This window comes from Cupressus sempervirens, chromosome 3 (genome assembly GCF_028749045.1).
Source record: "Cupressus sempervirens isolate cs-2001-9-10 chromosome 3, ASM2874904v1, whole genome shotgun sequence".
In the NCBI taxonomy this organism is placed as follows: Eukaryota; Viridiplantae; Streptophyta; class Pinopsida; order Cupressales; family Cupressaceae; genus Cupressus; species Cupressus sempervirens.
The window spans coordinates 128,714,154-128,724,650 of NC_143120.1; the positions used below are offsets into that span (position 1 = coordinate 128,714,154).

A 10,497-nucleotide genomic window follows, 5' to 3' on the forward strand; every position below is an offset into this window, starting at 1 on the left:
GACATTGTATTATCAATAGGGATAGTTGCAAGATTCTCTGCTAACCCTAGGGAAAATAATTTAATGGTTGTGAAGAGAATAATGAGATATCTAAAAGGAACATAAGAGTTTGGTCTATACTACAAGAAGAATGAGAAATTTGAATTGAGAACCTACACTAATGTTGATTGGGCTAGAAATATTGATGACAGAAAGAGCACCAGTGTAGGAGAATTTTTCTTAGGCAAGAAACTAGTTACATGGACTTGTAAGAAACAAAAATGCACATCACAATCTACTGCTGAAGCTGAATATCTTGCTGCTATTGTAAATTATACAAACATTATGTGGATCAAATAACTACTCACATGAATGAAGGAGGAGATCAAAGAACTTGTGACACTTTATTGTGATAATACAAGTGCTATCAATATATCAAAGAATCCAATGATGCACACAAGGATTAAGCACATTGCATTCAAGTATCATAAAGAGGTGAGGATGGAATATGTTAATAAAAAGGAGAAAATTGCTGATATCTTTACAAAAAACATTACCTAAGCATGTGCATGAGTATCTAAGAGGTAAACTAGGGGTGATACCCCTATCAAAGGCTACCTAAGTAACAAGAGGAGTGCCCTACATCAAACAAGCTGATGTTCATATGTTACACATGTTGGAATGATAAATGGAGTAACTGAGAGGGGGGAATGAATCAGTTACCACAAAATAATTCACAAATCCTTTAGATGTCTTAAATAACTATTTATTGTTGATACTTGGTAAACACTATAAGATTGCTAAAAATTGGTAGATTAACTAGTTATTGATCATCTAGAATTCATAATTATTAATATGCATGCAAAGGTTAAATAAAATAAACACAAGAGACACTGGATTTAACGTGGAAACCCAATATGGAAAAAACCACCAAGTAACTAGCTACCAATTTTTCACTCTTTTGCAATGAGCCCTATTAGGAGCCAACCCTATTAAACGTTACAATACACACTGTTAGGTGTGACTCTATTAGAGGATTTAATCACCCTATTAGGAGTGGCCTTGCTAGAGGTCTTTAGAAAAATTCAACTAAACTGTGACCTTTGTTACAGGATTTACAAAATGGCTATTAAACCAACTCTGTTAAGAGATTTGAAATTACTACTATAATGGTTAGAAAGTAACAATGAATTGACCTCAATAAGATGCAACTAGATTTTCTAATTACAGGTCTCTATTCATCATCATTAGATCCTCCTTGATCAAATATAGCTTTGCTACTCTTCAATGATCTTCGATCATTCTTCAAAATTTGCTTCCACAATAATCAGTTTTCATATCACATCAAATCCATCTTGCACATAGAATTCACAACTTGACCTCTTTTTTATACCATTTAGATTATCAAGTCATCTCATTCATATGTTACATTTACCAATAATCCATACATTGGTTGGCTACAAATATTACTTTAAACAAATAAATGTTATTTCACAAAATAATGACATCCTTCACTGGCCAACCCTGCTCAATAAATACTGCTTCCAAAAATTCCCTAAGTTAACTATCTTGACTCGGTTAAAATTGCAACATCTACAAAATCATTTGGCTATCAAGTTTACTTAGCAAGAACTAAATTCCTTCACTGTTGATGAGAGCTCGGTAAGAACTGTTTCTACCATATTTTCCTTTGATGACTGAGTGAACTCAGTAAGAGCTGTTTCTGCCATATTTTCCTTTGATGATCTATTGAGCTCGATAACAACTAAATTTTTTTGTTTAACCTTGAAAGCTCGCTAACAACTGTCTACTCGATAGACACTGTAAACCTTCTTTACTAACCTTCTAATCTTGGTAGACTTTGTCCTTTACCTTGCTGACCAACTGAGCTTGGTAGACTCTGTCTTTTGCCTTGCTGACCATCTAAGCTCGGTAGACTCTGTTTGATGACTAATATGACATTTGTGTGACATTAAAGACAACAAAAAATTGAATAATTGTATCCAACAATCTCCCTCTTTGGCATTGATTGAAACACAACATGTCATAGTAGAATGCAATTTGAAAACAAGAATACTTCACTCTCTTCTTCAAATACATCAAACTCCCTTTTTCATAATAATCTCTCCCTCTTTCAAAAACTCTCATTATTTTGAAAATTTTAGAAAGATATGATAGTATACTCTCCCTCTTTGAGAGCACATGCCAAAGACAACATAAATCAACTAAATAGAATTGTACCTGATGTACTAATTCATATGCAATGTCTTCATTGGTTCGTTGCATCAACTAATAGATCTTCAATTCTATTTCTATTGATACATAACTAAAATTATATTTTAGTGAGCTTTAGATAGGGGAATATCCCTAACTTACCTCTTAGATACAAGAATGCATCCTTAGGTAAAGGATTTGTGAATATGTCAGCAATTTTTTCTTTTGTATGGACATATTCCAATCTGATTTCCTTTTCTTGTACCAATTCTCTAATAAAGTGATACTTTATAGAAATATGCTTGGTCTTTGAATGCATCACTGGATTCTTGGATATGTTTATTGCACCTATGTTGTCACAAAACATAACAAATGGTTCTTTGATTTCTTACTTCATACCTTCTAGTAATTGTTTAAACCACACAATGTTTGAGCAGTTTATGGCTACTGCAACATATTCAGCCTCTGTTGTGGACTAGGATGTACAATTCTAATTTTTACTTATCCAAGAAGCCAACCTTTTTTCAAGAAAGAAAGCACCTCCACTTGTACTTTTTTGGTCATCAACATTCCCTACCCAATCTGCATCAGTGAACACTTTTAAATCTAGGTTTCTTCCAAGTTTATATCATAATCCATAATCTTCATTTCGTTTTAAGTATCTCATGATCCTTTTGATTGCCATCATGTGATTTTCTTTTGGTTTTTCTTAGAATCTTACTACAATTCATACTGCAAGGGCAATGCCTAGTCTTTTATGCACTACATACTACAACTTTCCAATCATAGATCTATACAATGTTTGATCCAATTCCTTTGATTCATCATCTTTGGTAAGTTTCAATCCAGTACACATAGGAGTTCCAATAGGTTTGTAGTCTTTCATACCAAACTTTTTTAGTATCTCCTTGATGTATTTAGATTGAGTGGTAGATGCCATTCTTACTCTATTGAATTTGAAGACCAACAAAGAATTTGATTTCACCAAACATTGACATTTCAAATTCCTCGTTCATTTTTCTAAAAATTCTTTGCAAAGATCATCATTTCCTATGAACAATGTATCATCTACAAATATCTCTACTAAAACAATCTTATTATTTGATCCTTCCTTTATGTACAAACTATTTTTGTCATTAGTTCTTTGAAGTCCAATCTAAATAAGATAGTTATGCAATCTTTTGTACCATGCTCTAGGGATTTGTTTCAGACCATATAATGCTTTATGCAGTTTGCAGACCATGTCCTTGTTTGGATCAGCAAATCCTTCAGGCTGCTCAATGTAAACCTCTTCATCCAATATGCCATTGAGAAATGTTTACTTGAGATCCATCTGATAAACTTTGAATCCTTTATATGCAGCATCTACAAGTAGGGTTCTGACACCTTCCAATCTTGCAATAGGAGCAAAATTTTCTCCATAGTCTACACCTTCTTCTTGATAGTATCATTTGCATACCAGTCTAGCTTTGTTCCTTGACACCTTACCATCTTCATTTAACTTATTTATAAATACCCACTTAGCTCCAATTACATTTTTTTATTTAGGTCTAGGTACAAGAGTCCATGTTTTCTTTTTCTCTATCTGTTCTATCTCTTCATTCATAGCTTCAATCCAACTTTCATTGTCTAGTGCATCTTTGACATTTTTAGGTTCAAAATCTACAAGTAAACAAGTTCTTTTCAACTTACTTCTTGTCATTGTTCTTTCTCATTTATCTCCAATGATTTGATCTAGTACATGATGCTTCCTGACATACTTGGCTAACATGGGCTCATTGCTTTTTGAATGACTTGCATTGTCATCCTTTTATGTCTCAACTTCTGGTTCTAGATCTGGTTCCTCAAGCTTGGTAGATGTTGATTCGGTAGCTTCTCTTTGCAACTTGGGTTCTTGTGACTCGGTTACTGAAGACTCTAGAGTTGAAGATTCCTAATTAATAGGTATATTTGGCATTGTATTAGGTTCAATGTAAACAAATCTTTTTTAATCTTTAGGTTACCTTTTTCTTTCTTCTTCAATTCTTTCTAAAAACTCATCAACTTTCACATGTGCACTTTCTATGACTTTGTGAGTAGATAAATTCAAACATCTATATGCTTTGCTTTTGCAAGAGTATCCCAAAAATATTCCTTCATCACCTTTTACATCAAATTTACCTTTTCTAGATTCTTTCAAAATGTAACATTTGCTTCCAAATACTTTTAGGTAACTTACATTGGGTTTGTAGCCATAACATAACGCATAGGGAGTTTTGAATGAATCATTTTTCAACTATACTCGGTTCAAAGTTTGAACTGCAGTGCTGATAGCTTCCTTCTAGTATTTGATGGCAATGCTTTTCTCAATCATCAAGGTTCTTGCACAATCTACGATAGATCTATGCCTTCTTTCTTCTATTCCATTTTTTTCTAGAGTTCTAGGTGTTGAAACCTGTAGTACACAGAAGACCTGACATTGCATTATCAATAGGGGTAGTTGCAAGATTCTCTGCTAACCCTAGGGAAAATCATTTAATGGTTGTGAAGTGAATAATGAGATATCTAAAAGGAACATAAGAGTTTGTTCTATACTACAAGAAGAATGAGAAATTTGAATTGAGAACCTACACTGATGTTGATTGGGCTAGAAATATTGATGACAGAAAGAGCACCAGTGTAGGAGCATTTTTCTTAGGCAAGAGACTAGTTACATGGACTTGTAAGAAATAAAACTGCACATCACAATCTACTCCTAAAGATGAATAGATTGTTTCTGCTATAAATTGTACAAACATTATGTGGATCAAATAGCTACTCAAATGAATGAAGGAGGAGATTAAAGAACTTGTGACACTTTATTGTGATAATACAAGTGCTATCAATATATCAAAGAACCTAGTGATGCACACAAAGACTAAGCACATTGTATTCAAGTATCATTACTTGAGAGAATTAGTTCAAGATAAAGAGGTGAGGATGGAATATGTTAATACAAAGGAGAAAATTGCTGATATATTCACAAAAGTATTACCTAAGGAAGTGCATGAGTATCTGAGAGGTAAACTAGGGGTGATACCCCTACCAAAGGCTAATTAATTAACAAGAGGAGTGCCCTACATCAAACAAGTTGATGTTCATATGTCACACATGTTGAAATGATATATGGAGTAACTTAGAGTGGGGGGGGGAGGTGGGTGAATCAATTACCGCAAAATAATTCATATATCCCTTAGATGTTGTAAATACTTATTTACTGTTGATACTCGATAAACACTATAAAATTGTTGAAACTTGATAGATTAACTAGTTACTGATCATCTAGCATTCATAATTATTAATATGCATGCAAAGGTTAAATAAAATAAACACAAGAGACACCAAATTTAATGTGGAAACCCAATATGGGAAAAACCACCAAGTAACTCGCTACCAATTTTTCACTCTTTTGAAGTGAGCCCTGTTAGGAGCCAACCTTGTTAAAGGTTACAATACACACTATTAGGTGTGACCCTATTAGAGGATTTAATCACCCTATTAGGAGTGGCCTTTCTAGAGGTCTTTAGAACAATTCAACTAAACTGTCACCCTGTTAGAAGATTTACAAAATGGTTGTTAAACCAACTTTGTTAAGAGATTTGAAATCACTACTACAATGGTTAGAAAGTAACAATGAATTCAACTAAATAAGATGCAACTGGATTTTCTGATTATAGGTCTTTGTTCATCATCATTAGATCCTCCTTGATCAAATATAGCTTTGCTGCTCCTCAATGATCTTTGATCATTCTTCAAAATTCACTTCTACAATAATTAATCTTCATATCACATCAAATCAATCTCACACATAGATTTTGCAACTTGACCTCTTATTTATACCATTCAAATTATCAAGTCAATTCATTCACATGTTACATTTACCAATAATCCATACATCAGTTGGCTACAAATATTACTTTCGACAAATAAGTGTTATTTTCCAAAATAATGACTACTTGATAAATATTGCTTTCAAAAATTCCCTAAGTTAACCATCTTGACTCGGTTAACATTGCAACATCTACAAAATCCTTTGGCTACCAAGTTTACTTAGTAAGAACTAAATTCCTTTACTATCCATGAGAGCTCTGTAAGAACTCTTTCTGTTATATTTTCCTTTGATGACTAAGTGAGCTCCATAAGAGCTATTTCTGCCATATTTCCCTTTGATGACCAAGTGAGCTCGGTAACAACTAAATTTCTTTGTTTAACCTTGAAAGCTCAGTAAGAACTTTCTACTCGATAGACACTGTAAACCTTCTTTAGTAACCTTCTGAGCTCAATAGACTTTGTCCTTTATCTTGCTGACCAACTGAGCTCGGTAGACTCTATCTTTTGCCTTGCTGACCATCTGAGCTCGGTAGACTCTATCTAATGACTAATATGACATTTTTGTGACATCAAAGAAAACACACAATTGAATAGTTGTATCCAACAACACATTGATGCAGTGGATCTTACTTCAGGAGTTGCTTAAAGTAATCAAAGAGCTGAAATTTCTAAATCAGTCACAAGCAAGGTGATAGAGGGAGAAACTAAAGAAACTAGAAATGCTTATATCTGCATGAGAAGATTATATGTCTTTGGAATTGTTGTCAAAGATGGAGAAAGTAAAGTATAATGATCAACGGCTAGAAAGAAAGTAAACTAATCATCATGGAGTTGATATTACTCAAGAAGGAGAAAGTATATTAGGGGAGACTTCCAGAGATTGTTGATGTTACTGATATAAAGATAAAGAAGAATACAAGAAAGAGGGAGAAATCCTAATCTACCTAGTAAGACGGATTTATAAGATAGAGTTTTGTAACCTAATCAGAAGATGGAATTTGCTAATAAAAGGAGCAATTTTGATACAAGTTTTCTTTTTGGTATTGTCTTACTATTTTAACCTTGTCAAGGTTGGTTGAACAAGATGTTCATCATTTGATTACTTTGGTTGATCAGTTCGGTTTTCCATCAATGCCAAAGAGGGAGATTATTGGAAACAAATTGAAAGAGATCATTGTTGAAAGAGATTGTTGAACAAGACTATGTGTTTCAATCATTATTTTGTCACTGATGTCAAACCTGCTAAACCTATTATTTACTAGTAAGACAATTGCTTATAAGATTCAAGTACTATCACTTAGTCTATTGATGATGAGGATTTGATGAATAGATGTAACAACAACACCTAGAGGAAAGGTTGAGTTTTGCTTATGTAATGAAGTACAAGGATTAGCTAAGATAGTGGTAACATGATGTATTGTTAATCTACTTAAGGTTACAAATGTTGGCTACACTAAGAAATATTAGAAGAACATATGATATAGAGTTTGTCTTCTAAGCTTGACTGAGTGGATAGTAGGTGTTGAGAAAAGTCAGTGCGAGCCAAGTAGAAAATTAGTGGGAGCTGAGTAAATGAAAAATGTGGTGGATGTCGAGCAGGACACTTGATGCTGAGTAAAGTTTAGTTGGTGTGAAGCACCAATAAACTTTAGTTGATGTTAAGTGATTTCAAATAGGATGTTGAGTAACACAGTGTGTGCTGAGCATTAGAAGATTGATAATGTTGAGCTACTGCATTATTTTGAAGATCATGAATTCAATGAATCTAAGCCAAAAAGTTTGTTTTCTTTGATTTTGTGAACCAGGTGGAAGATAAAGATAATGAGTTGGTGGCATAGGATTCTATGTAAATCATTTTGAGACAAATTCAAAGTGGATTCTAGAGGAAATTTTCTAGAATAGATATGAAATATAAGGGTAGATACATTGTATCCTACCTAACCCATCTAATCCTAATCTAGATGATGGAGAATGAATGGAAAAATATCTTAATTTCCTATTAATAGGAATGATTGATCATGAAGCAAGGTTTTTATGTGCAAGAACCTAATTGAGACAAGGAGTCAAAACGGGTTTCGATTCATCAAGTGACCTAAGAGAAGAGTCTGCAATGGCATGTTAAGAAAGAAGGCTTACGAGGATATGTGCTTGAAGGGTGAACAAGCTATTGGAGTTGCAATGAGTGAAAGCCAAGAAAAATGGAGGACTAAATAGAGATCTATAATTTGTAAATCAATTTGTAAGTTCTATCAAATCAAGCCTTACTATTACTCTCTAATAATTATATTAGTCTAAGGTAAATCCTTTGGATTAAGGTTGACCTAGAAGTCATTTTTAAATCCTTTAACTGGGTGACATTCCAAGTGAATGGTCTAAAGTCCTCTAGCAAGGCTCACTTCTAACAGGGTGATTGAAATCCTTTAATACAGTCACATTTAATAGTGTGTATTGTAACATTTAACAAGGTTGGCCTTTCATAGGGCATCACTTCAGAAGAGTGAAAAGAGTAGCATGTTACTAGTGGTTTTTCCTAAATTGGGTTTCCATGTAAATCATTGTGTTATGTGTGTTGATGAATCTATTATGTTTTATGCTTTACATTTCTACAAGTTGATTTGACAGTAACCTATAAGTTTTGAGTGATTGGATAATCTTATGGATGTATGCATGAGTATATATGTTTTATGGGTTCACTAAGCTATGAAAAGTTTTATTTATACATTTGGACCTTGGATAATTGATTCACCCCCCACCCCCTCTCAATTATTCTAAAGAATTCCAACATGTTCTTCTCCATCATGAGTGTTCTAGAAAAATCCATTATAGATCTATTCCTCCATTCAAAAATCCCATTTTGTGGAGGGGTCCTATTGGTTTGAATTTTTGTATAATAGGTTTCGTCTTGCCCAGATAAAAAAATTTCAGATTGTGATCCCTTAGTGGTGACTAGGTTTCCAACTAAGTTTGTGTTACTTTCTAGCTAGTCCCTTTTTTTTTTCTTTTAAATTTTCCTTGGCACAAATTTTTTTTAAAAAGAGGGGGAAGGGGGTTAAGCAAGTGATCTTTATTCACCTTTTTTGAAATCGTTGTTTTAATGCTTGTGAAAATGTTTTACCTCACCATCGGATTTCCTTTAAATCTATGGTTGTCATTGACTTGTTAAAGAAAAGTACTCAAAAGTTAAGTATAGCAGGTTAACAACATGATGACACATGTTTGTGGTCATTGGGAATAATAAATCTAGCATCCAAATAACTCCGAAAAGTCACTAAGTTGCTATCAGAATATACAAGTGAGTTATGGGTAGCGACATAACAAGGATGAAATCATTGCCAAAGGCGGCATTCTTTTAACACCAGAAATGATTTGGAAAGTCCCAAAAAAATTATGTGCAAGCTGTTCTACTTTTCCCAACGTCTATTTTTCGGTGGTTCATTGCATCGCTAGCTGGGTATTTTTGTGTTTTGCCAGTAGTGACATAACGACAGACCCTAAAGTCAAAAACACGATAGAACCTAAGATAGAGGATGATTAAAATATATATGTATTCCAGCGCATTGCGCCATCTTAGCAACAACAGTACCGTGGACCCACTTCCAAGGAATGTAATACAAGGTTTTCTGACTATGAGATTAGGCCAAGATCAAGGGTTGTCGTTAGCTTGCTATGAAGAAGTGCTCAGAAGTTAAGCATGGTGAGTTAGTGAGTGATGGCCCACCATTGATTCCTTGAAAAGTCATTTCAAATGTCTGCCACATGATTGACATAAGATCAAAGGTTATCACTAGCTCGCCATGGAAAGATGCTCAAGGTACAAGTATAGTGAGTTAGCGACGTGATGACACGTGTCTGTGGTACTCCGTGGGCCCAGTCTAAAGTGCCAGCATTAAAGGAAAGGTGCAAGTGGAGCTGTTCTATTGGTCTGATTGCAAATATGTTAATAAGAAAATGAGCTAGCTTAGTTGTCATTACTAGATCACAAGATTATCAAAGAATCAATGACGCATTTAAAAAAAAAAAAAAAAGTAAATGTGGTGACATTTTGTCCTGCGCATTTATGATGAATGGAGACTTCACGTGTGAGAAAAAAGTAGAGTATAATCTGTAAGATTTTATTTTATTATTCATTACAGTCCACTCCAGAAAAGATTTCATTTTCTCTGAGCATAAGCACCCGTCGATCACGTTGTGATTAAGCATTGGTGAAGACGCGAAAATATTTCCATATCTGTTTGAAAGAGGTTGTAGAAGTTCAAAGGAGCATATTTTTTGTAAAATCAAGTAATTACTCGATCATAACCTCTATAACATTCCAATTCTCATTATTACAATCAAGATGCCTCCTAGGAAATCATTCTCTGGGCAAGTTAACTATATGAATAGGAATATCCACAATGATTTTTTAGAATTACTCCCAGGATCCACTACAAAGTCTACATAAGTCAAAAGATTAAT

At 33.9% G+C, this 10,497-nt stretch overlaps 1 pseudogene; it reads left to right on the forward strand.

Annotated features, from left to right (window-relative positions):
• The window catches only part of LOC149565106 (protein EMSY-LIKE 3-like), a 171,091-nt pseudogene extending 160,853 nt beyond the window's left edge, over window positions 1–10,238 (forward strand).
• The last annotated feature ends 259 nt before the right edge of the window (window positions 10,239–10,497 follow it).